We start from the raw sequence: 25,334 nt of genomic DNA, 5'->3' as shown, positions 1-25,334 counted from the left end.
CTACGTAATATTAGTAGAGTTCCAAAAATATTGCACAGATGATTGCAAACCCAAATTATTTTGCTTCAGTAGATTTCTGAATATTTCACAACACTCTTTAATGTGATTGAAGAACCCTTAAGATGCCACAATTTTAGGGCTAGGAAATAGTGCTGTGAGTAACTGAGAACTAACATCAAATGCAAAGGTAATGTTATTATTCTTCTTTGTTATGTTATCCATAGATATTTTAGTATGATATGAGCAAATATTGTTAATCTGTTACAAAGTAAAGTATAATTTTTTGAAAATGTGCAGTTTTAGAATAAACTTTAGAGCCAACATTAATGACCCAAAGCATAGTGACCCTACCTGGGGCTTATTCATTCACTCTCCAACCTTGGCACCCTGCACCCCTACCCAAATGTTACCATAATCCTCACAGGGCACAGAATTCCACTAGGCAATGTGACCTTAGCATTCTCAATATGCCATTACTCTATCCTGGAGGAAATGGTATGACATTGATGATTAGTAATGATGCTTCTTCCCAGCTGCTTTAATTTCTGTCATACCTTTGTCATACATTTGCAAGTCTACCCTGGTTTAAGAGGGTGTAAGGAAGAGTTCAGTCTTCCAAGGTGGCACAGTGGTAAAGGATCTGCCTCCCAGTGCAGGATACACAAGAGATGCGGGTTAGATCTCTAGGTTGGGGAGATCCCCTGGAGTAGGAAATGACAACACACTCCAGTATTCTTGTCTGGATAATTCGATGGCAAAAGGAGGCTGGAAGGCTATAGTTCATGGGGTCCCAAAGAGTTGGACACAATTGAACACACACACAATGGACAAGGAAAGGATCACTGGAAATATCCGTTAAAGCCAGTTATGTTGGAAATCAGCATTACCCTCGTCCATAATATCTTACAAATGCCTTCCAAAGTGATGGAGCCAAGTTAGATGAATTTTATAATGAGCAAAGAAAAGTGAGACCAAAAGGGAAGGATTTTTAGGAGATAAGAGGTCAGAGGTGGAGAGGAATTTTTGTTTTTCAAGCAGATAAGAAGGTTTTTGAAAAGAATTTTGGGAGAAAATTGTAAGATTGAACATAGTTTGAAAGCAGTGAAGACAAGAGAAAGATGATCTATCAACTTGGAGAGGAAGATGGAAGATTTAAGCAGAGGTATTGGTGGTAGGAAATTTGGAAACAGAATGTAGTGAAGTGTGAAACTGTTAGTCGCTCAGTTGTGTCCGACTCTTTGTGACCCCATAGACTGTAGCCTTCCAGGCTCCTCTGTCCATGGAATTCTCCAGGCAAGAATACTGGAGTGGGTAGCCTATCCTTTTTCCAGGGGATCTTCCTGACCCAGGAATCAAACTGGGGTCTCTTGCATTGCAGGCAGGTCCTTCAACAGCTGTAGGGAAGCACCAGTGAAGTGTGGTGACATGCACATGTAACAGTCAAAGATAACATTTAACAGTCTATCTTCAGAGATGAAAAGTCAGAGAATTGTTAGCCACAAATACAATATAGTGGGAGAAACACTGCAGAGAGTATTACCATCAAGCTGAAGGTCCACTGGACAGAGAACCGACTCCATCATTCTCTCTGCAGAGAAAACTGTTGCAAATTAATACACATGTAAATATAATATAAAATATATAAAATAGTATATTCAATTATTACAATGTAATATTATATAAAATATACAAAATATTAAGTATTTTAAAATACTTTGGTAGATGGAGTTTGTTCTTCCCTTTGGCTCTTAGTTATAAGACATTCTTTTTTCCATGTAAATCTTTTATGCTACAGCTTAAAGCTATGGATCTATTCAGTACACATTTAATGACCTTCAGGTGCTCTGGGGACAGATACAGAGATAGGCCTGACTCTGCTGGCACTAGTCTTCCCCAGGGAATCCTAATTCCATTCACTTTTTAGGAATTGCAATTTCCTCACCTTTAAACTGAGAATAATACCACCTCACTTGTTTACCTTGAACGCGCTTCTTCTTTTGAGATTTGAATGAGGTGATACCTGCATGTGATGGCTTCATAATTTTATAAAACACTGTAGAGATCTGATTTTTGTATTGATATATTCTCAGTCCATTTTGAGGCAGGAGCTGAGACCTGTTTTTCTTTATGTCCTCAAATCCTTGCACAAGGTCTGGTACTTAGTAAGTGTGGGTAGCAAATGTTGGCTACCTCATTGAATAAAGCATAGAAAAATACCTTTTTTTCCTTGGGTCTGATGTATTACTGAGGTGACAACAAACAGCAAGCATAGTCATTTCATAAATTATATAGTTTACTAGGTGATGGAAAATGGTGTGGGAAGAAAACTTAAAGTAGAGTAAAGGGGAACTGGGAGTCCTGGGGGTAAGAGATGCGGTTTTTAAGGAGGTTAGGAGTGATCTCATTGACAAGATGGGAATGGAGAAGAGACTTGTAGGAGGTGAAGGTTTCAGCCATGTGAATATTTGGGGGAAGAGACTTCGGGGCAGAGGGAACGCCTAGCACAGACAACCTGAAGTGTAATTCTGTCTTGTTTGAGGAACATCCGAGAAGCCAGTGTGGCTGGCAAGCCAGTGCGGGAGGGAGGGAGGTAGAAAATGAGGTCAGAAACATCACAGAGAGGGCCAGCCACTGCAGGCCAAGGCTCCCAATGGACTGGGGCCTCTGGGGAAATAGGATTTGAGGCGTCACGTGCTCTGACCCACTTTTCAGATGACTCACTCTGGCTTCTGCTTTGAGAATGAACAAAGGCAGCAGAGGAGGCAAAGACAGGGGCAGAGGAGCCTGAAGAAGCTACTGCAGCCTCTCAGGTGAGAGATGAGAGCAGCTTGCGCCACGCTGGTCAAACTGGGGAGAGACAGGCAGGCAGACCCGGTGGCGCAGTGAAGAAGTACCCGCCGACCAATGCAAGAGACGCAGGAGACCCGGGTTCCATCTCTGGGTCAGGACGATCCCCTGGAGGGGGAAGTGCAACCCACTCCAGCATTCTTGCCTGGAGAATCCCATGGACAGAGAAGCCCAACAGGACCAATAGTCCAATGGGTCCCAAAGAGCCAGACATGACTGAGCAACTGAGCATATATTTTGAAGCCAGAACCTATAAAATCTTCTCATGGAGTATGAGGTGGGGAAGAAAGAGAAGAATGCAGGATGACTCAATATTTTTGCTGGTCAACTGGATGGCTGGAGCTGTCAACTGAGGAGAGACACCTGTCGGAGAGGCCAGCTTAGGGGAAAGGTCAAGAGTCAAGGTTGGCACGTTAAACATCCAAGTAGAGGGATCAAAGATGCAGTTGTGTATATGAGCCAGGAATTCAGGAAGGAAGTCTAGGTTAGAGAAAAAAACGTAGACATTGTTGGATACAGATGGTATTTAAAGCCATGAGCCCGGCTGAGATCACAGAGGGAGGGAGACTAGACAGAGAAGATTCAGAGTCAGCCTCGGAGCGCCCCAGTGTTGGCTGAGAGGCAGAAAGAAGAGACACAAACGGAAGGACACTGAGGAAGAGTGACCAGTAAAGCAGAAGAAAATCCAAGAAATACGTGGTGTCCTGGAATTCAAGTGAGGAAAATGTATCAAGGAAGAGAGAAAGATAAATTTGTCAGCGCTTGAATTTGTTAAGTCAGATGAGGACAAAAAATTGACCTTTGGATGTAGCACGGTAGAGGTTATCAGTGACTTCACCAGGGCCGTTTTGGTAGCGTGAACGGTCAAACTCCTGATGTGAGTGTGTTTCAGGGAGGACAGGAAGACGGGAAATGGAGAAAGTGATAGAACTCTTTAAAGCAGTTTAACTGCAAAGAGGAGGGAAATGCAGTGGCAGTTAGTAAGAAAAGTGGGGTCAAGAGACTGACTAATTTTTAAGATGAAGAAACAGGAATGGTCCAGCAAGGACAGAAAAGTTGATGAGGCAGGAGAGAGAAGGAATAATGTCTGTGAAAGAACTCATTCCTGAGGGTCTGGGATCCATAGCATAAAAGTACAAACAAAAGGACTGGTTGCATAGAAGGGCATGGATAGTTCGTTTGGAGAAGCTGGTTCTTTTAGGGAAGCCGGGGTGCTGGGTGTAGACGCTGGTCAGTGAGTAGGTGTCATGGCAGGTCCCTTCCAAACACCATGACTTTTATCAGTGAAATAAGAAGCATAGTACTTTAGCAGAATGTGAAGATGTAAAATGACTGAAAGATATTTGAGGGAAAAGGAAGCATGAAGTAATGGTCTGACATAGTGGAGGAGTGAATAAGGAAACAGTTGCTATTGGGCAGCAAAGGTTGGAATACACCAGTGGATAAGACAGCAAAAACTTTGTTCTTATGAATCTTGCATCCCTCAGAATGGACAATAAATAATAAGCAGAGTAAATACATTAAGTATATAGTAAAGGATCACTTAGTTTCATGGTGGGACAAGTCAAATGGTTTTGTGTTTTTCTTTAGCCATGCTCTGTTGCATGGTGGAAGCTTGCAGTAGTTGGATAATTTAAATTAGCCAGAATTCTGGTTTCTACCAAGAAACCTGATAAAGAGAGAAGGCAAGGGGTTGTGGATGTCTGCAAGATGAGTGGAAGATAGCACACCAAGATAGTGAGGAACAGTTAAAATATGCTAAGATCAATGAATTGGAGGAAGAAGATGTTTTAACCACCCAATACATCTGACCCATCTTCTTCATCCCCACTGCCCTGCTCTAGTTAATGTGGTGGCTAAGAATAGTGGCAGGATTAGAATTCTGGCTCCATCCGTTATAAGATCTGTACTATTTCACTTTAATTTTGTTTATCTCTGTCCAAAATGTATTGCCTTAAGCACTATAGTTTCACAATAAAAGTCTTGATATCCAGTAAGGCAAATCTCTGATGCAAAGAGCTGACTCACTGGAAAAGACCCTGATGCTGGGAAAGATTGAAGGCAGGAAGAGAAGGGGATGACAGAGGGTGAGATGGTGGGATGACATCACTGACTCAATGGACATAAGTTTGAGCAAACTCCAGGAGATAGTAAAGGACAGGGAAGCCTGGCGTGCTGCAGTCCATGGGGTCACAAAGAGTCCAACACGACTTAGCAACTGAACAACAACAAAGGCAAATCTCTGAATAATTTTCCTAAATAAATGTGAAATAACTTTTCAGGAAAAAAAAGTTGAGAAAAGTTATCACTGGCTAAAGGAAGCACAGAGCATTCTTTTAGGTAAAAGGAAAATGATCCAAGATAGTGGCTCTGAGATGTAGGAAGAAATAAAGAGAAAGAAAAGGGTAATACATATATAGATAAATCTAAATGATAATGACTATAAAATAATTTCTCATAAGGGTCATAAAAGATAGAAAAAAATGAAAGTACATGACAGTAGTAGTGTGTAAGTAAGAGGTGGATAAATGAGGTTTGAGAATTTTAAAGTCCTTGCATTGGCCTGGAAGACGAAAAAGCACCACTGTTTAGTCAAAGATAGGCCATAATCTCTAGGAAAGAGTTAACTGTTAAATAGAAAATGAATATGTACTTATTAAATCAAGGGAAAAGAAACAAAGAATAAAAATAATCCAAAAAAAGCAATAATTAATATTTAAAAAGAAAGAAAGAACTAATGGAACATGTAGAAGAAGTAAGACGGAGGGAAGGACATTAACTCTACATCAAGGAGAACAAAGCAGGATTATCTCAATATCCTACCAACCAAAGAAAGTTGAGATTTCTTACAGCCTGAGTGTCATGGAGAACTCTCCAGTTTATCACAGTGGCTTAAATACTGTTTTTTAATGACTAGCTGGATGGATGCACCAGGTAAGGTGGTTTTACTGTTATTAGATAAATGTAAAAGTAGCCCTTGGAATGGGCTATAACACAGGCAAATACATAAGTACAGGCATGTGACCATGGCTTCTCTCTCCCACACACAGGCCTCATATGCAAGCAACATATGATGAACACTTTTTATAGGGATAACTTTATGAACTGACTCTGACAGGGGAAAATGTCATATTCCTGTGTGTTGGTTTTTGTTTTTGTTTTTTTTTAGTTCAGAAGCTTCATACTTTCTCATGTGTCTACCTTTTCACTCCCCCAAGATGTCTTTTATAGAAACTTAACAGGCTACTACCCACTCCAGTACTCTTGCCTGGAAAATCCCATGGATGGAGGAGCCTGGTGGGCTGCAGTCCATGGGGTCGCTAGGAGTCGGACATGACTGAGTGACTTCACTTTCACTTTTCACTATCATGCATTGGAGAAGGCAATGGCAACCCACTCCAGTGTTCTTGCCTGGAGAATCCCAGGGACGGGGAGCCTGGTGGGCTGCGTCTACGGGGTCGCACAGAGTCGGACATGACTGACGCGACTTAGCAGCAGCAACAGCAGACTACCATCTCCTTACAGGCTCCTGAGTTTTATAATGTCCTCCTGTCACCACCAAGGATTCTTCCAGCTCAACAATTTCAGCTGCTTTAATTGTAGAGTATTTTTTAAATAGTGATCTGACCACCTGTTAGACTTGTGAAGAAGAGGAATTTTGGTTGATCAAAGAAGAGAATCCTCCTGATTGTGGTAGATGGGCTAAGAAGAAAAAAACATTTTTAGGAAAACCTGTAAATAAACTCATTTCTAATAATTCTAGAACATGCCACAGTTTGAATAAACACTAAGTCATCTCTTCAAGTCAAGCTCTGCCTAGCTCAAGGTGATATGCAGAGCGGGGTGGAGTAAGTGGCATATTTTAGAGTGAGCGCTCGGGCTCCTGTCTCTTCTCCGTCTCTCCTCATCAGCCTCTTCTGATCTTGTAACTATTAATACTAGGTTCCTCTTACATGCCAGGCACTTTACACACAATATGTCTCATCCTAATAACACCTCTATTTGGTAGGAGCTGGAGGGGCAGCCGAGATGCTGCAGTGTCCAGGGGGGCCGGGAGTCGGGGTTCAGCCTGAGTGGGAGGGGGTAGAAAGAGGAGTTCCGGGTAATCCTCGGGGTCCGAACGTTTTGCAAGTTCCTGGAATAAGCCTGTGGCCTAGTGCCGGAGCTAAAGCCTCGGTTTAGAGTAGGGAGCTCTGCCGGGGATAGGGCAGAGTTGGTGGAAAGTTGAAGGGAGCACATGGAGTCATTAGGACACATAGGATCATAAGCGTACTGGATTGGGGTCCTTCAGATTCTCTCTTGATCATGTGCATTGTGGATGATACTGTGATTTAAATTCCCCCACGTCTCCAAACTCGCCTCAAATTGTAAGAATGGAGTGCAGGTGTTTGTCATCACAAACAACTTGTCACAGTGCAGCTCTCCGTTGATAATTCCCTGTCGTAGACCTTAAAAAAACTATTTTCTTCTTCGATTTCCTACTATATGGATTTTGTCATCATAAGGAATCAGTATTCCATTAGAGTTCTGGAATACCTGATAAGAGTTAGTGTTGTCTTGTGGAATGTTTTTTCAGACTACTTATTCTGTTCTTTTCCCGGTTCATTTAAATTTTGGAAATTCCTATTGTAGGATCTGGGATGCCAACTCTTCTCTGGTTATGTAAGAATTTTGGTGACTAAAGCGGTGTGTTACTTCCCCTGTCCTATAATCCTTTAAAAAAAAAAAAAGAAAAGAAAAACACCTCTATTTTACGGTTTCCGTAAAATCAAGAATTAAGTAAATCGCCTGAGGCCAAACGGTAGGTGACACAGGTGAGATCCAAGGTCTGCTGACAGCACCTCCTCCTGTAGGATGCTCTGCGTTACTTTTCTCTGGGAACCCGAGAAAGCCACGGGATGACTTCTGTGTTAAGGAGACAGCAGGAGCAAGGAGCCGCAGGGAGCCCCGCTGCCTGGTGGGGAGAAGGGAAGCCGTGTTTGCGGGGTGCGTTCTGGTTCAGGCGCAGTGCTCGCTCCTTTCAGCTTCTTAGTTCATTCATTCCTCACAGTGACCTAGTCAGGGGGCTGTTTTATCCTCATGTTACCATATGAGGAAACTGCGGCTTAGAGAAGCGAGAAAGTGTCCAGGGTGACATCACTAGTAAGATAGGAAGCTCTGAGTTTGAATCCCACTGGCTTCAAAGCTATGAGAACATGTTGCTCCCTGTTTTAGATTTTTCCTTTAGGAAGGAGTGTGGCTCGAGGTTAAGGAAAAGGGACAAGAGAACCACACAGAGGATTCTGGTGAGCGCGAGGTTTAGAGGTTTAGAGTCCAGGATCAGAAGAGGATGCCAGGAGAGGTCACTGGAGACTGGACCCTGGTCCTGAGGATGTAGCCACTGGCGAGACTCGACCTCTCTGGGCATCAGCTTCTTACTGGAAACGGAGTGAAGGAGAAGCGGTTTTGAATTTGGCGATGTCTAAAGCCCCCTCCAGCCCTAAAATTCTGTGCCTCTGTTAAGAATGCACTGACTGCATTATCCTCTGAAGAGCTTAATGCAATGTTTTTGGGCGGCCCTGCCCTGTTCTCAGCGTCCCTAGAGATGGGTGGGTTCAGTGCCCCCCGGAGAGCAGACCCCGGGATGCAGAAGCAGCGGGAGGCGACCTAGGGGTCTCTCGTGTCCCTCAGCTGCCCCATCATTGGTGAGCATGTCCAAACTGTCCCCCACAAACCTTCAAAGAGAAAACTGCAGTGAAGGAGTGTGACCGTCACTCTGGAGGGCTCGAGTGGCCCGCCAGGCGAGGCTTTCGGAACTCCCAGTGGCACCAGGCTGGTCGCAGGGCTTATCGGCCGCAGCTGGCTCAGCGGGCCCAGGGCTGGCGGCTAGCCCTTGGGCCTGAGACTGGTTTCTCCCCAGGCTGAGATGGATCCAGAGGTGGGAAGGATCGCAAGATTCTGGATCACCGAGACGAGGGAGGACGGATTTGAACTGGATGTCAGCAGGTACATCACCCTCGGCCACCAGTTTTCTGCTTTTCTCCTTACACGCGAGTCAGCAGAGCCACATGTAGCCAAGCAAAGAAGTTGAGTTGATGATGCCTTTGGCCATTGTTTTGGAGTTTCCTTAGAATCTTTTCTGTGGTTCTGACTTTACCCAAGGAATGTCACTGAGGCTTCTTTTGCGACAGGCTGGCTTTCCTGGTGGCTCAGGGGTAAAGTATCCCTCAGAGATGCGGGTTCAATACCTGGGTTGGAAAGATCCCCTTGAGACGGGCAAGGCAACCCACTCCTTATTCTTCCCTGGAGAATCCCCATGGACAGAAGAGCCTGGTGGGCTACAGTCCTCTGGGTGGCGAAGAGTCAGACAGGACTTAGCCAGTAAACAACAACAGGAAATAGAGCATGGGTTTGAGAGTGCCCTCTTCTCTTTGTGCAGGGCCCTTCGATGAACATGTGTGGTATAACATTCCCTGCATTATGTAGCTCGCAACTTTTCCAGAAAACTTTCGTAAACATCGTCTGATCTTCTGGGCTTAAAGAGCATCAGACATCTGCTGTTGACGGTTGTGCTTTTTAAACAAGTGCAGTGAAGCAGGCAGCTCCTTCCTTCCACTCATTATTCCTCTTCCTCCTCATTTTACCCACCTTCCTCTCAGCTCTCAGGTTCCCTCTTCCTCCCCTCTGGGGGGTGAGGGGTGAGGTGGGGAGGGTTACCTGCGCTTCCAAAGAAATCGTTGCTCCGATGCAGGGGGAACCTCTCGCCTTTCTCTGCTTGCTGTCTCTCTCCCTCTGCTGGCTCTGTGGCTCCCCAGGGCCCTTGTCACTCTCACTTCTCCACCTTAGCGGGGCATAAGCAATCAGTAAGTGGCATGCTGTCGTTGTCCCTCTTTCACTCTGAGGATAGTGAATCATTTTCTCCTTCAGCCTCAAAATCTATGAGGCTATTGTGGTCTCTGAGTTCATGCCAAGCCACCCAGAGCTAATTGACCGGTGTCATCCAGTGATCACCCAGAGGGACAAACTTATCAGGTTCTGTAGTGGGTCCTCAAGCTGCAAGTGGCCTGATTAGTTAGCAGAGAATATGCCTATCTGGTGGTTAAACCAGGGCATTATTTTAGTCTGTTAATTTCGTCAGTGATCTTCCTTTATTTCTTCTACATACCGTGGTATTCATTCACAGAATATCCAGTTTGCCCTATAAAATTGGAAAACCCATGGATGGTATTTTTTCTTCTAGAAAAATGTGGTTTTCATTCACTGGCAATTTAGGCTGGAATTGACTGTGAGTCTATAAATAGATGGCATTTTCTCCAAGAAGTCTATTTCTGTGTTGCACTGGCTAAACCTTGGTGACTGTACAGAGGGGTTACCCCTGCAAAAGATGCGGTGACAGAACAGAACCCAAGGAAGTTCTCGGAAGTGGAGCTCACAGCCTTGTGCTGGGAAGAAGAGAGTGCAAAGAGTACAGAAGACTAAGAAAAAGTTAAGATTGTGAAATTAAGTGTAATGAGACACATTTTTATAAAAAATAGACCAAAACTTATGTGTCAAAGGAAGTTCAGCTCACTTCAGTTGTCTAGGGAAAATTGAGAGTTACATGGTTGTTCCAATCATGCAGTTTTGCCGGTCACATACTTGTGAACATATTTCATCGCAGATGTCAGTCCTTTGATTTTAGAAAATGTTCCAGATAATTTGGGATCAAGTCCTGTGAATAAAACTTTACCTGGTAATTTAAATAAATGCATTTAGGTAAAAAAGTCTGCCCTCTTAGCGTTAGCATTTATTTATTGTTGAGGATAGATGTAAACAACACACATGCTGAACATGTAATTGCTAAAATCCTGCAAGTAGTCTTTATATGCCATGGAATTAGAGCCCAAGATACATAAAAGAAAAATATTGTATCCAATTCCATCTTCCTGCCTGAGGGGAGAACCAGATTTTGTTTCATTCTATACCCAAGACTGAGGAAGCAACAGCGTTTCCAACCTAAAACCAAATTAATAGCCTGTGGCTTCTGAGACAAATTATCACCAAAGGGCATCAGATATCCCAGACCAGGGGCACTCTTGGGCTTTGAATAATATAAAGTTCAGTTCAGTTCAGTTCTGTCCCTCACTCGTGTCCGACTCTTTGCAACCCCATGAATCGCAGCACACCAAGCCTCCCTGTCCATCACCAACTCCCGGAGTTTACTCAAACTCATGTCCATCGAGTCAGTGATGCCATCCAGCCATCTCATCCTCTGTCGTCCCCTTCTCCTCCTGCCCCCAATCCCTCCCAGCATCAGGGTCTTTTCCAGTGAGTCAACTCTTCGCATGAGGTGGCCAAAGTATTGGAATTTCAGCTTCAGCATCAGTCCTTCCAATGAACACCCAGGACTGATCTCCTTGGACTGGTTGGATCTCCTTGCAGTCCTATAAAGTTAGATCTATGCAAATATGTGGTCATTTCTGAAAAAGAAGCATCCATAAACTCTTTTCCCAGGGGCACTTAGTCCTGCAAACAGTTGTTAGCAGGTAATGAATGCTATGGGAACATGTTAAGGCTAACATGAAGGCTAAAGAAATCAGGAGCACAAAAAAACTATTTTAAATAGGGTAGTTAAGGTAGGTCATATTGAGAAGGCAATATTTAAGCAAGAACTTGAAAAAAAAAGAGAAAGCTGTGTGGCATATATGTACCACTCCCGGCAGAGGTAATGCAGACCCTGCAGGGGGAACGTGTTTGGCGTGTTCACAGGACAGCAGCAGCAGAGAGACCTAGGTGACTGGAGCCGAGCCAGCAGGAGTGGGAGTGGGCGCTGTGCTCAGAGAGGTACCAGAGGAATATCATGTGGGCCCTAGAGGCCAACGTAAGGATTTGGCTTTTACTCTGAGAAAAGCGGAAGCCGCTTGTAAGTCTTGGAGCAGAGTAGCAGCATAGTATGACCTGAGGGTTTTTTTAATTTATTGAAGTATAGCTGATTTACAATGTTGTGTTAATTTCTGCTATACGGCAAAATGATCAGCTATACATATCTGTGTATATATTTGCACACACATTCTTTTCACGCTTTTTTCCATTATGACTTATTACAGGACATTGAATGTAGCTCCCTGTGCTCTTCAGTAGGACCCTGCTGTTCATCCATCTTATATGTAATAGCTGCACCTGCTAATCCCTAACTCCCAATCCGTCCCTCGCCTCTTCCTCCTCTTTAGCAAGCATGTGGCTTATGTTTCTAAATGATGACTCTGAGTATAGTGTTGTGGATAGACTGAAGTGGGCATAAGTGGAAGTGGAGGAACAAGGCAGGAGTTCTCCTGGCTATTAGGATACTTATGAAAGTGGTGAAGAGTGATTGAACTCTAGATGTATTTTGAATGTACAGCCAACAGGATTTCCTGACACCACTCCCTATGATCATTCAGAAGAGTGGCCTTTACCAATTTTAGATCAATATGTACCTTTTTATGAAGAATTAACTGATCTTGCAGACATTGTTGACATGGTCATCTTCCTTCTGTGCATGCATGCTGCAAGGCAGGTGACCATTCCCTGGCTATGCGGAGATTCCTATAGCACCTTGGACAGTTACCTTTGCACTTGGTTATTGCCTTACACCATGTTTTAAACTGGATAATTCTGACAGTTTGTGGACATCACTCTTTTACATTTGAAAATATAATATTCAAATATGGTAACTACTTAAATTTATATTCAGTTGACTATGAAATATTTTGTGACAATTTTTAAATTCAGTTTTATATATATATATATTCTACAGCAGCCAAGCTAAGGAAAAAACGAAGAAAGTAAATTTGATTGGACCATTAACATTGGTAAGCTGTGAAATATTAAGTTTGAATCAGTTCTGCCTTCATTTAAGTTTGAAGTCTTGAATCTGTAGTGAGAAGTAAGTACTTTAGGATTGTCTGCAGGCAGCGATAGATGTCCTAGATTGGCTGATTGTATTTAATGGCCCATATTCTCAAGGTGGATGATAAAACAGGTAGGGATAGGCTGGCTGGGAGAGCAGAGTTAACTGGTGTACAGGGAAACTGAAGTTAGGACTGGTGTTTGAAGCACCATAAAAATCAATTAATTTCATAAAAACACATCTCTGCACTTGTTTCACAGACACACACACACAAATTTACCTTAAAATAAACTTGCATATAAGGAGATTGTTAACTACAGAAAATTATAAATGCTTAAGAAATCTATGTTCACATTGGCCTCCAGGAAAATTGATTAAATATGAAGTTACTATTACAGATTCAGATATGTTTATGACAATTCTCAGTGGTTTTCCACTGGTCCAGGGCAAGCCAACATACTTTTGGAAGAAGTCAAATCTGTTTTTCATTTGTAATAATTCTTAGAGAGGGGACCCAAGAAAATGTTTGCCCACTTTTGGTGAATATGAGATGTTTCAAACTATGACAGCCATTATTTGATAGCAAAGAAGTTGATAAACAAAAAAAAAGCATGTCATCTGAAATCTCCAACTTATTAAGTTTCCTTCTCTTCTCCCTTATGCTTGTGACTTCTGTTTAAAAATCTCTGTAAGGGTAACATTTTTTCAATTCAGTACTTTAGAGAATAAATTGTTTATAAAATTTAATCTGATTTTAATGCAAAGGTTTTAAATCTGCCCTTACAGAAAACAAAATGTCACAAACCTTAAAGTAGAAACAGAAATTTTCATTTGAATTTGGAAGTTTAACCTTAAATATAAATGGAATCTTTTTCACTCTCTTAATAGATTTTTTTTGCTGCTGTTCTGATTGAGGTTCAGGATAAAACTGCATTTTAATAGGAGTTAGAAAGGCATTTGGGGCTTCTCTGGTGGCTCAGATGGTGAAGAATCTACCTGCAAATCAGGAGATCTGGGTTCGATCCCTGGGTTGGGAAGATCCCCCAGAGTAGGGCATGGAGTAACCCACTCCAGTGTTCTTGCCTGGAGAATCCCCATGGACAGTGGAGCCTGGCGGGCTACAGTCCATGGGGTACAGCACAAAACAGAAAGGCATTCTTTTGTTGAAAAATCACTGAAAACAGACCTAGGTTACTTAGGATATCACTGTGAGATTCCTGGAATTTTCACTGAAGCTTGGTGACAATAAAATTTTGTTTCATTAATATGAGAAACTTTTTAATTGAGGTGCAGTGAATATATTACATTACATGAGTTTCAAATGTACTATGAAAAAGCCTCTTAAACTTTCCTCAGTTTCATGTGGAGAAGGAAATGGCAACCCACTCCAGTATTCTTGCCTGGAGAATCCCAAGGACAGAGGAGCCTGGTGGTCTGCCGTCTATGGGGTCACACAGAGTCGGACACAACTGAAGTGACTTAGCAGCAGCAGCAGCAGTTTCACATAAATGTTTGGTGAAGACAACATTGCATGTCACCTTGCTCCTATGCTTGAGCTGTGGCCCAGAAACTCAAGTGCTCTATCTCCCTTCCCCTCCGGCCACTAAGGTGAACCTTGGGGACACTGGTCCCTTTTGTGGCAATTTTAGGGGCCCCTCCTACCTGCTCTGGACTTTACCTGCCCACCTTTTTTCATTCCAAGCTCCACCTGGCTTCCCACCCTTTGTCTCTCTCAACACTCTCGCTTGCCCTCTGTGTTTAATGATGGAATTTGGTCTCCCAGACTGAACTTCTGGAAACCCCTGAGAACAGTTGGCACCCCCCCCCCCGCTTTAACCTCAGGGTGCCCCTGCATAGTGACGCCCTCTGACTCAGCCTCCACTCTCAAGGGCCCCACTCTGCCCAGCCTGACTCATCACCCATTCTCTTGATGACTGTTCCTTCTTTGTCCCCCAGAGGGAGTGGGGTGGGGAAATGGGCAGAGATAAGGGTTAAAAAGATGAGAAAGATGTGGGGGGCAGAGGGGAACGTATAGAAACGGAAAACTAAGAGATGGGAGATGTAGTCTGGAGGGCAGAGGACGAAAGAAGAACAGAGAGAGGCATAGTTTCAGTCAATCAGAAATGGGGAGAGAAAGTGGGAATTTGGAGAGAACTAAAAAAGGTGGTGAAGGACAAAGGGTTTTGGAGTATTATGACAGTGATCGGCCGGTTAGTTCTTGGGTGTTGTGCACTTTACTGGTATAACCACTTCCCTCTGTAAGTGGTAAGTGAAAGTTGCTCAGTCGTGTCTGACTCTTTGCGACACCATGGACTATTCAGCCCATGGAATTCTCCAGGCCAGAATACTGGAGTGGGTAGTCTTACCCTTCTCCAGGGGATCTTCCCAACCTAGGGATCGAACCGAGGTCTCCCACATTGCAGGCAGATTCTTTACCAGCTGGGCCACCAGGGAAGCCCTCTATAGACGGTGCTAAATCCGAGGTAGTTGGTGTGGCCACCAGGCCTCTTAGACCTCTCTCTAATATCGTCCTCCATGCTCTGTACTGTGTGCTTAGAAATTCCACCACATGGGGTTCACTGAGGACTTGTGTAGTTTCCAGTCACCCTGCTGTTCTAAGCCCCCACTTCCCCCACTTTCTCTGCACTCCCCAGTTCTTCAGCTAATTCCCCCTTGTCCTTCAAGATTCTACAATGAGGATCATCTCCATAAGCAAGACTTCCCTAGAGCACACACCCAGGCACTCCTTAAGTTTCTTGCCCTTCACTGTTGATCTGTCTTCCAAAAGCTAACTTAAGCCTCTTAAAAGGGCCTTATCCTCAAAACCCAGAATATCTGTTCCCTCTCTGCCCTTTGTAGTTCTCCCTCTGAAATATTCTGAATGTCTTTTTAAAGGATGTATTATGTGTGTGTATGTAAATGACATCAAGCCCTAGCTGTTTCTAATTCACTACCTCAGGAGCTCTGGAAGATCAAACAGTATTTCTTAGTGAAACCAAATCTTAGTCCCTTCTGATTATATTGCAACGACTTATCCAAATAAGACACTGATTAAATGAAAGTAGAATTTTTTCCACACAGATACAAAATAAATAGACTCTTGAAATTACTCTGTCAGTGATTTGAATGGAAATTCTCTTTCTTCCCTAATAAATTTATTTGGAACGGTTACAAAAGTACTGACCTTAAAGAAAAATACAAAGAACATGCATTGTGAAAAAAGAGAAATTCTGTTATACAAGCTGAGTATTCTTATCTTTTCTTTCTTTCTTTTTTTAGTTTCGATACTCTGATTGGCAGGATAAATTATTTATGTCTTTTGGCACTATCATGGCCATAACTCATGTATCAGGTCTGCCCCTCATGATGATAGTATTTGGAGAAATGACTGACAGATTTGTTAATACTGGAGGAAATTTCTCCCTTCCAGGTAAGCATTTCTTTAATTAAGATATGTAGATGTATAGATGTATTCATTTATTTTGTTATAGCCACGCTTTCCAGGAAACAGACTCACTCAGAAGGACAATGCAGATAGTGGAGTGCAGTTTATTACACCGGCGGGCCCAAGGCAGAGTCTCCTCTTAGCCAAGGGCCCCGACCAGCATTTGTGAAAATCTTTTATACCCCATGTGTCCAAACCCACTACCCCAATTCCCTTGAGACTTACATAAACAAAGGAAGGGTAAATACAACTACAATAACCCCATCATTCACGTGTTATGTGTTCAAACAGTCAATAATCAATAAGCCCGCAGTTACATTCCAAATAGTTAATAACTGATAAGCCTGTGCTTACATTCCGATAGATAGTGTCCGGAGGCAGGGGTGATTAGTGTCTGTTCTTCAAGATTCCCCTGCCCAGAGGGGGGTCTTATCCTTCCATTGTCATTCCCACAGGCGCTAAGCACAGAGTTCAGAGTCCACTGGAGAGGTGGCGCGCACGATCAGCACAGACAGGCCTGAGATGGAGTCCAGGCCCTATGAATTCCTTCTTCATTCCCCCCTCTTGATGCTCTTAGTTTCCATAACGAGCATCATTTATGGAGATATATTGTACCTTAGCCCTCCTGCCACCCACATGAGAGAATGCTATCAACCTCTGGGTTACAAAATTCACAAGGCATTGTAGGAAGCAGGGTCCACAAAGCAGTATGATCAAGATTACTATAACAACAATTCATTAGACATGGCTTTCACTTGATTTTGCATATCCTCCAAGGCAGCAGATACATCTTCAGACAGGTCAGGGATGTACACACCATTCGCCAAAGTCCCTCCTTGGGCTGCTGTGAGTATGTCTAATGCCATCCTATTTTGAATTACTGCCTTCCTCATCTGAATCTGTTCTTCGTTCAAAGCTTGAGTGGCTTTAGTACTGTCTAAGAGGGCCTGTTTAATGAAATTAGTTAAGGCCTCTACCTTAACCATGATATCCATTGTCCCTACAGAGGGTATAAACAAGGCAGCAAGATAGTCATACCATTGGAACACAGATCGTGTCCATCTTGCATGCAGATAAGGCAGGTTTACTGGAGGCTAGTATAGGCTAGGCTTAATACTGCCATGGGAGAAAGCAAATCCTAATGTGCAACGCCCCACCCAGTCAACTGGTAACCATGGCCATAAGTTAAGCCCACAGAGCCACTGGGTCCCATTGGGGGCTACCCAGCGGATTCCAGGATTATATTTCCAGTCGGAACCGGGCCACTGAACAGACTGATTGGGGTGATAGGTAACTTCCAAGATTTGTTTACATTGTTCAGGGGGCAAATAACCCATATATTTTAATTCTTTTGGGTCTAGGGGGTGGTCTCCAAATACAAGTTTCTGTTCTTTTTGTTCCCAGCAAATAGTAGCAGGGGTAATCAACTGTCCTTTCTCAGGAGTCATCCAGAAATATTCATCCCAGACCTGGTAGTATTGCTCAAGGTACCGGGAGGCCTGTCCCCCTTTTGTTAAGGGAGCCCTTTTCCTCTTTAATTTTCATATATGAGGTATAAGCCTTTGTTATCTCCATAAGGCTGGTGTTCATGTTAAATGTAACCCTATGTCCCTGGCCCATTGATGGCTTCCTCTTACACCAGGAGAGCAAAGAAAGGTTATGGTTGGTGAGAGAGAGAAAAGTTCCTTTCTGTTGCTCTAAGAAGGAACACAGTGGTATAAAGTCCCCATAACGGAGTGGCGATACCCACAAGGGGAGTCCGTCCATTACTGACAGGGGCATGGCCCCACATACCCAACAGTTGGAGGAGTTGTGGAAGTTCGCGTAAGAATGTGCCCACGAGATGAAGACGTTGTCCTGTGCAGGAACACTGGTCAGGTTCAGGATTGCGTTGAAGAGGCCGAGCAGCAGGAGTCGTTTACCCAGCTCCATCCTGTAGAGGGCTCGTCCGGGATCTCCTTCTCTTCCTCTTCAGAATGATCTTGGTTCCCCGTGGGTCGGTGGGGTCCTTCTGGGTGGTCCACTCAGCGTCTTCCGGGTCAGCGTGGTATGCCTTCTTCGCTCTGGTGTGACAGATCAAGGGACAATACCTGCAACTTTAACTGCAGTAGGGGTAGTTAGAATAACATAAGGGCCCTTTCACCAAAGGGCTAGTAAATCATGTTTCTAATCTTTGACCCATACTTGGTCACCAAGTGTAAACTCATGAATCTGTTCCCCAAGGGGGAACGGCACCCTTTCTTGTACAAACTTAGTTACCCGATTTATTACCTTACCCAGTTCCATCTGCTGTGAAATCCTATCCCCCCTTACCTGAGGCAAATTTGTTGACACCTGTTTTATTATGGGAGGAGGCCTCCCATACACAATTTCGTGCGGAGAATAGCCTTGGGACTGTGGGGTCATCCTGAGTCTGAGCAGAGCCATTGGAAGCAAGTCCACTCAGGAGCAGTCAGTCTCTCTGATCCACTTGGAGAGTCCCTTTAAGTGTCCAGTTGGTTCATTCCACCATCTCAGAACTCTGGGCCTATATGCAGTGTGCAGTTTAAAGTTTTGCTTACTTGTTATACTAAATCAGCTACAAAAGCCGGGCCATTGCCTGATCCAATGCTGGTAGGAAATCTAAATCTAGGAACCATTTCCCTAATCAGGCACCGGGATACTTCTGATTCTCTTTCAGTCCAGGTAGGAAAAGCTTTTACCCATCTCAAGAATGCACATACCATGACCAGCAGGTAACGGTAGTGTCGGTGAGGTTTCATTTCAGTCAAGTCCACTCCCAGGTGTTCAAGGGGCAGTGTGCCTTTCAGTTGAATACCCGGAGGTTTTTGTCTGAATATCCAAGAGGCAGCATTAACCTGTGAGCAGTCAGCATGGCCTAGGTGGGTCGCTTGGTGTGTCTGGCTTACCAGAGTGTGTGCCAGCTCCTCCGGTACCAATAATTTGCCACTTGGCAATTCCCACCCTCTCTTTTCAGTCTTGATGGCCCCTTCCACTTTGGAATACCCCAGAGCTGTTGTCCCTGTTTTATCAGACGAGTGCCATCAGTATATAGGACCCAATTAGAGTCTGGAACCTTGAGTCCTTCTTTAAAACAAACCCCAGATACCTTACCTCCTCTTTGTAGATCTGTGCCTTCTTCTTCGACACCCGGTAATCTGCTTTCATCAACAGCTGGAGCAGTGCATTTGTCCCTTTCCAGCATTTTTCCTTGGTCTCAGGCAGCCAGCAGCAGGTCATCCCCCTATTGTAGGAGCTGACATCCATACTCTTCCGGATGGAATGAGTCCAGGTCAGAAGCCAGGGCTTCCCCAAAGATGGCTGGGAAGTTTTTAAACCCTTGTGGGGGAGTCCAGATGAGCTGTTGTTTGGTGCTCCCCACTGGATCTTCCCATTCAAAGGCAAAGATGGGCTGTGACGCTGGGACGAGGCATATGCAGAAGGCATCCTTGAGATCTAGGCAAGTGTAAACTTTAGTCCTCGGTGGGAGGAGGCTAAGCAAGGTATAGGGGTTTGGAACAGTGGGGTGTAAAGTCACAGTAGCCTGGTTGACCAGTCTGAGATCTTGTACAGGCCTACAGTCCTGTCCTCCTTCCCTTTTGACTGGCAGGATTGGCGTATTCCAAGCCGACTGGCACTCTACTAGAATGCCTGCTTGTTTCAATCTATTGATGTGGGGCAATATGCCGGCTCAGGCCTCCATCCATAGCGGGTACTGGCGCCCTCTAACCGGGATGGTGCCTGGTTTGAGTTCCATTATCACTGGGGCGTGATGTTTAGCCAGCCTGGGGGGAGGGGGGGTTGTCTTCCACCCAGACCTCAGGGAATAATTGAGTTAGCTCTCTCCCATGCTCTTCCGGCCCACCCGGTTCTGCCTTCAGAGGCTCATGCAACCTCCACTCATCTTGGGTTGGTATTGAGAGAGAGGGCAAATAAGTCATAGAGTCTGTCCAGAAGGTGGGCCTCTCCTCAGGGGAGAAAGTCACTTGTGCTCCTAGTTTGGAGAGCAAGTCTCTCCCCAACAGGGGTACTGGGCACTCAGGAATGTAGAGGAATTCATGAATCACTTGGTGCTCCCCCCCCCCCCATCTGACATTTTCTGGGCTGGCAAAACGATTTAATCATCTCTCCTCCCGATACCCCAGTTACAGCGGTAGTCTTTTTGGACAGTGGTGCCACAGGTTTTGTTACTACCGACAGTTCTGCTCCTGTATCCACCATGAAGTCAATGTTTTGGTCCCCCACTTTTACGGTTACCATGGGCTCTCGGGGACCTGATATCTCTGAGCCCTGGCAGCCCTAGTTAATTTCCAGGTCAGCAAGCCCCACAACTGCGGGAGCTTCCTCTTCCTTCCTTGCCTTAGGGCATTCATTCTTCCAGTGGCCAAAAGCTCGGCGCCAGGCACACTGGTTTGGCTGTAACGGGCCCAGGGCCTCCCTTGGGACCGGCTGAAGGACTGTCCTGTCCCTGGGGCAGATGAGGTTTTCTGGAGGGCCCGAGGTAGACTTTCCCAGAGCAGCAGCTTGCACTATAAGTCTCTTGTCTGTTCTCTTTCGTTCCCTCCAGCTCTCTGGCAGAGCGCGGTCTCTGCTTAATTCCAACGTCTCCCTCCCCCTTGTCAGTACTCACCGGGAGAGGCGGGTATAGCTTGGGCGGTTCGGGTGGAGCGGGATCCTGGAAGTGTTGGCCAGAGGCTTCTGTCACCGGGATCGGAGCCTGCCCAAACGGCGGCTCTACGAACTCCGGGAAAGCTGGCGGAGGAGCAGCGGCTGTTGCAGAAACTTCACCTGGCCCTGGATCGGGCATTAAGGCGGCCTCCGGTCCTGGTGAAGCACTGGGAGGCAGGCGCGTCATTATCCAGCATGGGGGAGGGGTCAGGTCATCCCCGTCCAAATCCTGCAGAATTTCCTTTTTTATCATCAGTCAATTTTTGTGCCATTAATATTTTTCCCTTTCCCTTCTGGATACAGAACCTTGTCCAAGTAGGAGGGTCTCAAGCTAACACTAGCCATGCATGAGTCAATAGATGGATATTGATCCAGGTGTCCTGGCTCTCCTGTGACTACTGTGTAGATTGCTTCCACTATTTTTAAGTTCACGGTGTTCTCTGGTGGCCATCCTGCTCCCATAGGGAGCCATTCGACCTCACAGAGTATGTGGAGGCAGTTAGGCTTCATCTTCACCCCATAGTCTCCTCTTAATCCCTTCTTTAAAATTTTCACTCCAATACAGTTGCCTTAGATTCACTTCACCCCATCTTGCTTACCTTCTCGGACCTTCTTCTACATTTCCTTTTCGTTCTGTCTATGAAGTTCTCAGTACCCTATGTACTTCTGATATTTCCACTCAGTAACACTTAAATTGCCATTCTGCCTCCTTCCTAATTGGGGTGAGAAGAGCCTTACCTGCCATATCCCAGAGGGAGAAGGGGGATCAGCGTGTCTTCACCTGCTGGTCAGCACAGCTGAACCAGAACATCACATGGTCCAAGACTGTTTCTCCCTTAAAGTCCATTCTGCCTTGGTGGGCTTGATCAGGTGCGGATGAAAACACAGATGGGTTAAATATCTCATGTCCCAGGCCATCTCCGGAAAAGCCAATTCATACTCACTTCTGTTTCCCCCTCCTTCTAGCCTAACAATTCGGGGGGGGGGGGGGTCAAGAATTTCACAGCAGACGGGACACCTCCTGGGGGAGGGCAGAATACAAGCATACTAGGACCAGTTTCTTATCCTAAAAATCCCTTGGCGATCGCTTGGTAATAATTTTCCCTGAGACGGCGTGGACACACCTCCTAAATGTCCTTCACAAATTTCCTTCCTAAACCCTAGCACGCTCGTCGACCTGGGTACCAAGCAATCGCCACCTGCCTACTCCAGGCTCCTGTGGGTCCCCGCTCCTTCTGGTCCCTCCCAGGGGGGTGATCAGGCCCCCTCTTCCACCCTGCTGGGTGGGCTCCTCCTCACCTGAGCGCTCAGTTCCCCTGCTGCCGTCCACTACCTGCCAAAGCGAAGAAACCGGGCTTTGAAAGGCTGAATTCTTCCAGAGGGGCAAGGCGCCTTCCCCCCTCTAGGAGATTCAAGCCACAAAGCCTCGGGGTGGCCTCAAATGAGACCTGTCTCCTCAAAGTGAAGTTTCCCGGCCAATGCACCAAATGTTATAGCCACGCTTTCCAGGAAACAGACTCACTCAGAAGGACAATGCAGATAGTGGAGTGCAGTTTATTACACCGGCGGGCCCAAGGCAGAGTCTCCTCTTAGCCAAGGGCCCCGACCAGCATTTGTGAAAATCTTTTATACCCCATGTGTCCAAACCCACTACCCCAATTCCCTTGAGACTTACATAAACAAAGGAAGGGTAAATACAACTACAATAACCCCATCATTCACGTGTTATGTGTTCAAACAGTCAATAATCAATAAGCCCGCAGTTACATTCCAAATAGTTAATAACTGATAAGCCTGTGCTTACATTCCGATAGATAGTGTCCGGAGGCAGGGGTGATTAGTGTCTGTTCTTCAAGATTCCCCTGCCCAGAGGGGGGTCTTATCCTTCCATTGTCATTCCCACAGGCGCTAAGCACAGAGTTCAGAGTCCACTGGAGAGGTGGCGCGCACGATCAGCACAGACAGGCCTGAGATGGAGTCCAGGCCCTATGAATTCCTTCTTCAATTTAACTGAGTGAAAGATTAGAAATTGATTTTTCTATTCATCATCTACTTGCTTCATCATTTGGACATCTGGGTAGCTTCAGATATCACAGAAGGAGTTTTAAAATTCTCAGTAAAATTCCTCAAATAATCAGTTAAATTTCAACAAATAAGTGTATGCTATTGGACTTTAAGTATAGAATAAGGAAATTTCCAGAAAGCTTTGTATTTCAATAAAGTAAGGAAGTCAGTCTGCTTGAGGGTGGTGGAACCATAGCAGAGCATGTCTACACAGTGTCCATTCAGTTAATGACTATTGATGAGCCTCAAAATGCATGTTAGCATGGCAATACTTCTTAGCTGTCCTCAGCTTGCAGGTCTGTTTCTGATTTTTTTTCTTCTTCCCCTCCCCCTCCCCCTCTCTCCCATCCTTCTTTCTAAAATTACACCTACTTTCTGTCTCTAATATTTGGATCAACAAGGTTGAGTGTTCCTTAACAGAACACTTTACTAAAGAGTGAATGGATTCAGTATGAGAATGATGTGCTTTGAAACTCACCCAAAGGACTAAAATTACTGAAGTGTAAAAGGACTCACATAAGTTAATGCCATCTATACGAGGGGCTATGTCAGCGGCATTGGAGTGAGGTTCCAATGGACAAAGTTAGTTTCATATTAGACAGAAAGGAAGATATCCATGCTTTCTACTGAGCACGATGGCTCAGTTCCTCCCTAGAGACCTGTGGGCACTAGGTGAGGAACACAGAGGGAAGCTCTCCTGGCACACAGATGCGGGAATATAAAGGAAACAGCTAATAAAGGAGAGGCAGCTTTCATAGTAAAAGACACCTGAGAAACAGTAGAATATATTTAGATGACACTCAGAATGAGTTTTCAGTGTTCACTGTTGAGAACTACATGTTTGGTTAGCATTGTAGGGCTTAGATGTAATTACCTAAGAACATGATGACTTAATTTATACAATAGGATCTCTTTACATAAATATTGGTGAATATTAAAACCTTTTAGATGTCTAGTAGAAGCATCCTTTGAATGGTTAAAGCACACTCCTACAAAAACAGTTTATTTATTTTCTATTACTACTGTGTATGAGAAGAATCTCTTTATAACAAAAATAATAGAAATCTTTCATAGTGTGTATCATGTGGCTAGGTCTTCTTCTCAGTGACACATGAAGACAACTGAGGCTTGGAGAGAATAAATAACCTCCCAAAATTATACAGTGTTAGGGCAGAATTCAGACTCAGGTCTTTCTACCATCCATACCATGCTCATGACTGTATACATTATACTGCCAATGTAAGTAACTGTGCATTCTCCTTTAGAAATTGTGTCTGGGAAAGTTTTAACTGGATTACTTGTATTTGACCAGTGGCCAAAACTTTAAAACAAATATTGTGAAGAGTAAGATAGGATAGTTTCAAAAGTCTTTAAGGAAACTAGGAAGTTTTAATTTATTTTCCTTTTACTTCTTATAAGATTTACAGATGTATAATACATACACACACAAAACAGGAGGATGCCCATATTAGAAGATATCAATCAAAACTGGTTTCAATTTAGGATTTTAAAAAATCAGATGAATGACTGGATAAACAAAAGTTGTTACATACATACAATGGAGTGTTAAAAAGCCTTAGAGAGGAAGGAAATTTTGACACCTGCTGCAACATGGATGAATCTTGAGGATATTATGCTAAGTGAAATATCATATTACTCTGCTTATAGGAAGTGTCTAGAGTAGCCAAATTCATAGAAACAGAAAAGAAGATATGGTAGCTGGGGGTGGAGGATAAGGAAATGGGAAGTTGTTTAATGGGCATAGTTTCAGTTGGGGAAGCCGAAAAAGTTCTGGAGATTGATTTGACCATAGTGTAAATATATTTAGCACTACTTAACTATGCACTTAAAATGGTTAAGATGGTAATGTATATTTTATCACAGTTAATTTTTTTTAAAATTGGATGCAATGTACTTATCCCAGGGAAGCTGACCTTTGGTCCAGTCGTATTAGTCCCATTTTTGGTTTTGCTAACACCAGAGTAATTCCACAGCTTTCTTATTTGGAGCAGTCTGCTTATTTTTAATGTGTTTCTAATTATGCGACCGAATTGCTTTGAAGCTGGAATGGCAGGCAGGTGCCACGTACTGTGCCCAGGGCCAAATTCAAGGTCTTTCTGGGGAGTGGCACTAGCAAGTCGCCTGCAGACCTGTGACTGCGGAGCGATCCACTCACCAGAGTGCCAGCGTAGTTTCGGTGACCTCCGGATTAAGTGACACTTGGCTCTCCACAGCCACATTTGTCATCAGGCAGCTTGATTGTCTTGGGGGCTTGGAATGAGAAGTCCCCCAGATGTTATTAATGCCAGTGTCCACTCTCTAGGTTTGTACAAATAATATTCCCATGGCTCTTTGGAGAAAATGAATTGTTACATTTCATGCTCGCTCTGAATCCAGAGAGCTCATTGATATGTTTAGGTTTGTAGAGTTTAGCCAAAGTCATGGGGGTTGAGAGACATAGAG

General features: G+C 44.3%; 1 long non-coding RNA gene across 1 annotated transcript; it reads left to right on the top strand.

Moving 5' to 3' along the window:
- Window positions 1-8,744: 8,744 nt before the first annotated feature.
- LOC122674178 lies at window positions 8,745-16,082 on the top strand. Its single transcript, XR_006334922.1, has 3 exons — window positions 8,745-8,832; window positions 12,602-12,656; window positions 15,974-16,082. It is a non-coding gene; the product is annotated as an uncharacterized LOC122674178 (long non-coding RNA).
- The last annotated feature ends 9,252 nt before the right edge of the window (window positions 16,083-25,334 follow it).

Source organism: Cervus elaphus, chromosome 18 (genome assembly GCF_910594005.1).
Source record: "Cervus elaphus chromosome 18, mCerEla1.1, whole genome shotgun sequence".
NCBI classification, from domain to species: domain Eukaryota; kingdom Metazoa; phylum Chordata; class Mammalia; order Artiodactyla; family Cervidae; genus Cervus; species Cervus elaphus.
This window is presented reverse-complemented; position numbering and strand designations above follow the sequence as displayed.